Source organism: Marmota monax, unplaced genomic scaffold (genome assembly GCF_021218885.2).
Source record: "Marmota monax isolate L192 unplaced genomic scaffold, Marmota_monax_Labrador192_F-V1.1 WCK01_AAM20220418_F8-fsc01621, whole genome shotgun sequence".
NCBI lineage: Eukaryota > Metazoa > Chordata > Mammalia > Rodentia > Sciuridae > Marmota > Marmota monax.
Window position 1 is genome coordinate 22,699 of NW_026694344.1, and position 7,566 is coordinate 30,264.

Below are 7,566 nucleotides of genomic sequence, written 5' to 3' on the forward strand. Positions count from 1 at the left end.
CTCAAAAGACTTTAAATCTATAAAATATAAATATTTTTATTTCTATGAAATATGTAATTCATATTCCCCCAATGAAGTGATATAATTTATGTGTGTATATAAAATTCTAATTTTACATATAAAGTAACTGGTCTTTCTCAAAGCTTCCCAAAGATTTTTATACAGTAGAATCCTCTTTAGAACTATTAATATAACCCAATTTTCCTGACTACTCACTTAATTCTGTATTTAATCCTTCTGATAGCTGTTTAGTTTTTGTACAAAGTGGTAACCAAATCTTGGGTAACATTTTTCATCTAAGTGCAGTCATACTTTGGCTTAACAATGGGGACATGTTCTGAAAATTGCATTGGTAGGTGATGTTGTTTAAGAATACCATAAATTGTGCTTACATAAACCTCGATGGTACAGCTTTCTTCACACCTAGGCTATATGGTAGTGAATCTCTCCTAGGCAACAAGCCTGTACAGCATTTTACTGTACAGAATCCCAGTAGTTGATTATAATAGAATGGTGAATACCTGTATATCTAGATGGAAAAAGGACTGTAAAATACTACTTAAAAGAGGGTATGGGGTTGGGGTTGTGGCTCAGCGGTAGAGCGCTTGCCTAGCATGTGCAAGGTCCTGGGTTCGATCCTCAGCACCACATAAAAATAAATAAATAAAATGTATTGACAACTACAACTAAAAAATAAAAAGAGGGTACATCTGTATCAAACACTAGTGAATGGAGCTTTCAGGACTGGAAGTTGCTGTGGGTGAGTCAGTGAGTGGTGAGTACATGTGAAGTCCTAGGACATCACTATAGACTATTTTATAAACACTGTATACTTAGGCAACACAAAATTTATGAATTTTTCTTCAGTAATAAATTTCTCATACCTTTCTATAACTTTTTAATAAACTTTTTACATTTTAACTTCCTGACAGTTAACTTAAAACAAACATTGTATAGCTGTACAAAAATATTTTTTCTAGGCTGGGGCTGTAGCTCAGTGGCTTGCCTAGCACCTGTGGGGCACTGGGTTCAATCCTTAGCACCACATAAAAATAAACAAATAAAATAAAGGCATTTTGTCCATCTATAACTACATTTTTTTTTTCTTTTATAAGTTTCTTTTTTTGTGGGGTGGAGGAATAATGTAAGTTGAACCCAGGAGTGCTCTACCATTGAGCTACACCCCTATCCCTTTTTATTTTTTGAGACATGGTCTCACATAATTTCTCAGGCTGGCCTGGAACTTGTGGTCCTCCTGTGTAAGCCTCCCATATTGGTGGGATTATAGGCGTGCACTACAGCAGGCGAATCAAATTAAAATTTTTAATTTAATTTTTTACTTTTAAAACTTGTGGTGTTATTTAAAACAAATTAAAGAAAAAAAACTTGTTAAAAACTAATCTAGACCTATAGAGGGTCAGGATCATCAATATTACTGTCCTATCTCCACATCTTTTCCAACTGGTAGGTCTTCAGAGGCAAGAACACATGTAGAACTGCCATCTCTTAAGATAACAATGCTGCCTTCTGAAATTCCCCTTCAAAGACCTGTCTGTGGCTTTTCTTGAGGAGTTGTCACTCTTTTCTGAAATATGTCTAGAGGGCTTGCTTGGTTTGTTTCTTTAATTCATCATAGATTTGCGTGTTAGCAGATACTGCACCATTAGCATTCCTTTCTATTAATAAAAACCTTTTGGTCTTGGTGTTCATGGTTTTGAACTTTAGGGAACTGGTTGAAGTCTGCAAAAGCTTTAAACCCTTGACTGATTTTTTTATCTTTTAAAGTGTTCTGTAGTTTCCTTTTCTCTTGCCTCTTCTTCAGCAGTGTATTCCTTCTTTATTTATGCTTGACAAGATATTAACTCAGTGTCTTGTAGATGTAGTGGGAGGTAGAGAATCTGGGAATTAAAAAGTATTGATGTTTTGTCTCAGATTTTGTTTTCAGTTTTTTTATATCTGAAAAGAGTGAGAGCAGTAGCTAATTTTCACATGAGAGTCCACCAAGAGGATGGATTGTCATCTCTCAAGTTTTATAGCCAAATGTTACTCAATATTCTTTAAATAGATAGTCTTTGTTTAATATTAATTTAGTGCTTGTGGTACAGTAGTGATTCTTTCAGATTTGCACTGTTTTGAACTTTTTAACTAGAAATAATGATGTTCTTATGAAATAATTGTTTTTCTTTAAAGATAAAAGATTGTGCAAGTGTTCTGCATCAATATGCATACTCAGATTTGGCCAACCATTGGAGGTTCAGGATTCTATGTACACTGCCTATTCTTGAATACCTGGAACACACTGCATTACAAAATGAACTTCCTTTTCAAACTTGCCCTGTTCCATTCTTGGTTACCTCAGTCAATAGTGCCATTTCATCCAGTTTCTCACAGCAGACTCCTTGTCTTTCCATATTTTATAATCCTGTTCATTTAACCTTCTAAATAAGCTTAGTCTGTCCTCTTCATTTTTACCACTACATTTCTATCTTAGCTGCTTGTTGTCTTTCTTGGACACTTGCAAGTGGTCACTTGCATCCAGTGTGACCCAGCCACTCATACATTAGTGCAGCCAGAATGAATTGATTTTTCTAAATACATAGGTCTGAACATGTTATCTTGGAATTTAGGATGAAGATGAAGTTGCTTAATGTGGCTGTGCTAAACTTTTGGACCATTTTGTACCAACCATTTTCCCTATTAGATTTTTTTCTGTTTCTTGACTAGAAAACCTTTTATTTCTTCTCTATGTAGGAAATCTTATAAATTTTTTGAGTCTCTGCTCAAGCATAATTTCCAAGTTATACTTGATTTCCCTCATTTTTGAGCTTTTTCTTTATGCATTCATTTATGCAATTTTATCTTTATTGCATATTACCCACCAGATTATAAGAGTGGATAATGTGCTTGTGTTCATTTTCAGGCACCAGACTTACCAGAAGATAGTACCTGACACATAACAAGCTGTCAGAATTATTTGAATGATTGTAGAATCCTCACAAAACTAATTTGTATTATTATACCTTATTGTTAGGCTGTTGTGGTACCATCTAACATTTTATAATTTTAGGGACTCATGGTGGAAAGAGATTCTAAGCCAGCTGTGTTGCTTAAAAGTAAAGTCATCAGTCACTCCTTGAATACATCAGTCTGGCTAGTCTTTAACACATTTAGGTGGTTAGAAAGTATAATTTCAACTGAAATTTCTCCTTGGAACTTTTATCTACTGATCTTACTTCTTTTTGGGGTGTGGGGCTTCCAAAAACATAATTTCCATTTTCATTGTAAAGTCTTCTGAACTCTGTTTTAGTGTAAATATCCTTATAGCCTCCTTCAGCTTTCTGGGATAGGGTGTGCTTGAAATATGAAGTTTGGGGGCTAAATATAAATACCTTCCTTAACAAATTACAACAAACTTATTGGTTTAAAACAAAAATATATTCTCTCACAGATCCAGAGACCCTTTGTTCAGAATCAAGGTGTTTGCAGTGCTATGCTCCCTCAGAAAGCTCTAGGGAAGAGTCTTTTATGCTTTGTGTAGTTTTTGGTGGCTTGCCGTCACTTGTGGCTACATTAGTCAGGTGTTTGCCTCCATGGCCCCATTTTCTCCTACTCTCCTGTCTGTAATCTCCATCTGTCTGAGTTGTATGAGGACAGTTGTTGGTTTGTATCATCTTGTGACAATATAATTTCAGGATCCTTAATTTAGGGCTGGGGATATGGCTCAGTGGTAGAGTGTTTGCCTAGCATGCATGAAGCCCTGGGTTCAATCCTCAAAAAAAACCTTATTTGGTTACATCTGCAAAGACACTTTTCCCAAATAAGGAAACATTCATTAATTCCAATGATTTAGAACATGGCCATGTCTTTTTGAGAGCTACCATTCAAGCCATTACCAGGCTACAGGCTTAAATTATGGTAATACCACCTACTAGTTTTGCAACCTTGAACATGTTGCTTAACTTTTGAGTCTGAATCTCCTTAAAATTTTAAGTCAAGGACAATAATGCTTTTATCACTGATGTGAAGATATAAAGAAAATTCATGTGAAGTACTTAGCATATGGTAGCTAATGCATTAAATGTTGCCTTCTACGTGTCTAACTACCCAGATCCTACTGTGCTTGGTCAGCATCCCTGGACATCATGTGTGTCCTAGAATCTCACATGAGTTGCAAGACTGATCTGATAAATGCAGGTTTTCTTATGTTATGGACACAATTTAGCCAACTATGATGTTGCCCAAATTTAAATTTAGGTTTATCTGTAGCTGCATCATAGGGCTTTATTGAACTTAGAATTGGTTAAAATCCCCAAGCCTTTTTCATTTATGATTAAATCTATATTGTGTAGTGGAATTTGTGGGTTCAAGTGCATGTTGTCAAAAATTACATTGTATATCACAAGTGCTGATAATATCAAGTCATAGTACCTAGTGCATATTGGGAGCTAAAGCTCCCAATTTTTAAATGCTGAGTTTTTTTTAAATATATTTTTTAGTTGTAGATGGACATAATGCCTTTATTTATTTTTATTTTTTATGTGGTGCTGAGAATGGAACCTAGTGCCTCACACATGCTAGGCAAGCGCTCTGCCTCTGAGCTCCAGCCCCAGCCCATGAATGCTGAATTTAATGTTGCCTGTGGTTTAAGAAATTTAGCTCCTTTGTGCTATTCAGAGTATTTTTTAAAACAAGTGCTGTGATTAATGTAAAAAGGAAAAAAAGTTACCAGTGGAGTAGCAACTATATCGGTTAATGTTGGGCAGTTGAATGGCATCACTAGAGTCTCCTGTGAACAAGATGCTCTTCAGGTAATCAATGGCTGATCACTTCTGGTTAATAGTTCTTGATAATGTCTTCAAGTGTGAGATGTATGTCATTACTAATGTGACAAGTGTGTATCCAGTGATTTTTCAAATCTATTTTCATACTAGCATTTTTTGGCATTTGAATTTGAGATAAAAGACTAGAGAAATCAGTGATGTAGAGATGGATTTTTGAAAATATCTAGTCCTTCCCACCACTGCCTTGATACTGGGATTGAGCTCAGAGGTACTTCACCGCTGGGCTACCTCCCCAACCCTTTTTAAGTTTTTTCTTTTGAGACAGGGTCTTACCAACTCTTTGAGGCTGGCCTTGAACTTGTGATTGCCTCAGCCTCTGGAGTCTGAGCCACTGTGCCTGCCTAAAAATATCAAGTTGTGAGTAAGTATTACATGCATGCGGTTAAGAAGACAATGTAAAAAGGAATACAGTGCAAAGTGACTTTCTCTTCCATAGTTTCCCTTTCTGGAAACCACCACCCCTATTTTTTTTGTCCTTCTAGGTAGGCTAAACAAAAATGTTTGTATCCGTCCCTTTTAAAAACAAACATGAAGCTGGGCATGGTGACACACACCTGTAATCACAGCTGTTTTGGAGTCTGAGGTAGTGAATTCAAGTTCAAGACCAGTGTTGGCAACGTAGTGAGACCCTGTCTCAAAATTTCAAATAAATAAATAAATAAATGAAAAGGGTAAATCTCTTCTTAGTTAAATTCCCAGTACTGCCATAATACAAAAATTAAACATAAATGATAGCATATATACATAAACAAGTGCTTTCTTAACAAGATATAGAATTTTTAAAAAATATAGGACCAATGTAGGATTTCAAGGGTTTTTTTTTTTTTTTTTTGCCCTTTTTTGAGAATCAGGGAACCAAATTCTGTTTACACTATAAATTAGGTTGTGTGGGATCCATTTCCAAGAGAATTGTGAATGAGCTAGCTCCTGTGTAAGAACTCTTTTTAAAAGGCTGACTCAAAGTTATTTATTTAGAAAAGAATAAATAAAAACTCACCAATTCAAATTGGCTTAACACAATACCTTATTATTGCTTGGGCCTTTTTCATGCTTACTAAATGAATTACTCATTTTGATTATATTGACATCAATAGGTCTAGTTTGTCTAGGAATAACTAAAATATCCAGGAATAGAAAGGCTATGGCACACATTCTGCCTTGGATTATTATTTGTTTTTCTCCCTCTTATATTTTAAGCCAGTAATTTTTTCTTTCTTTTTTTTTTTTTTTTTTTTTTTTTTGGTACCAGGGATTGAACTCAGAGCCACTGGGCCACTGAGCCACATCCCTAACCCTATTTTGTGTTTTATTTAGAGACAGGGTCTCACTGAGTTGCTTAGTATCTTGCTTTTGCTGAGGCTGGCTTTGAACTCGAAATCCTTCTCAGTCTCCTGAGCTGCTGGGATTACAGGCTTGTGCCACCATGTCCAACTAAACCAATAATTCTTTCCTTTTCTTTCTTTTGGGGATTGAACTCGGGGGCATTCAACAACTGATCCACATTCCCAGCCTTATTTTGTATTTCATTTAGAGACAGGGTCTCACTAAGTTGCTTAGTGCCTCACATTAGCTGAGGCTATCTTTGAATTCATGTTCCTCCTGACTCAGCCTCCGCAACCACTGGGATTATAGGCTGTGCCACCATACCCGTAGTAAGCTAGTAATTCTTAATCTTTGGTCTCAAAACCCTTTTATTCTCTTAAAAATTATTGAGGACTTTAAAGGGCTTTTGTATATGTTGACTACAGATATTAAGACTAAGAAATTTAAAGAATGTTCATTAATTGATTTTAAGATAATAGTAAATTTACTGCATGTTGAAAGGTGTTTCTATAGCCAGTGTGGTGGTGCATGCCTATAATCCCAGTATCTCAGGAGGCTGAGGCAGGAGGATCACTATTTCAAAGTCAGCCTCAGCTATTTAGAGAGGCCTTAAGCAACTCAGCAGTCTCTTAAGTGAAATACTTAACGGCTGGGGATGTGGTGCAGTGGTTGAGGGCCCCTTAGTTAAATCCCTGGTACCAAAAAAAAAAAAAAAGATTTCTACAAAGCAATTTTCTGAAACAAGTTAGTGAGATTTTGTTTTCAGTTTTTACAAATCTTTTTAATGTCTGGTTTGAGAGGAAATGGTGGATTCTCATACCTACTTTTGCACTCATTTTGCTGCAGAATGTTGATTTGGTTAAAGTAAAAAAAAGATCTTCTCATACCAAATATGTAGTTGGAAAAGAGGAGTATCTTAAGAGCCATTTTAGATTTTTTTTTTTTAGTGTTAGGTTGACACAATATCTTTATTTTACATTTATGTGGTGCTGAGAATTGAACCCAGTGCCTCACGCATGCTAGGTGAGTGTGTTACCACTTGAGCCACATCCCCAGCCCTCCATTTTAGATTTTTATGCTTCTTGTTCTTTGATGTTATGCCCAAACTCATTAGCAGTGATTTCTCTTTCTTTCTTCCTTTCTTAAAAAAAAATTTTTTTTTGTAGTTATAGTTGGACAGAATGTCTTTATTTATTTGTTTATTTTTTTGAGGTGCTAAGGATCGAACCCAGTGCCTCACACATGCTAGGCAAGCACTCTGCCATTGAGCCCCAGCCCCAGCCTCAGCAATAATTTCTTTAAAGGTGAGTTGTAATATGGAATAATGAAACCATAACTGTACTCTGTTATGCCCAAACTTACTGGTTTGTCATGCACTTTGAATGGCTCTTTTAACCTATGC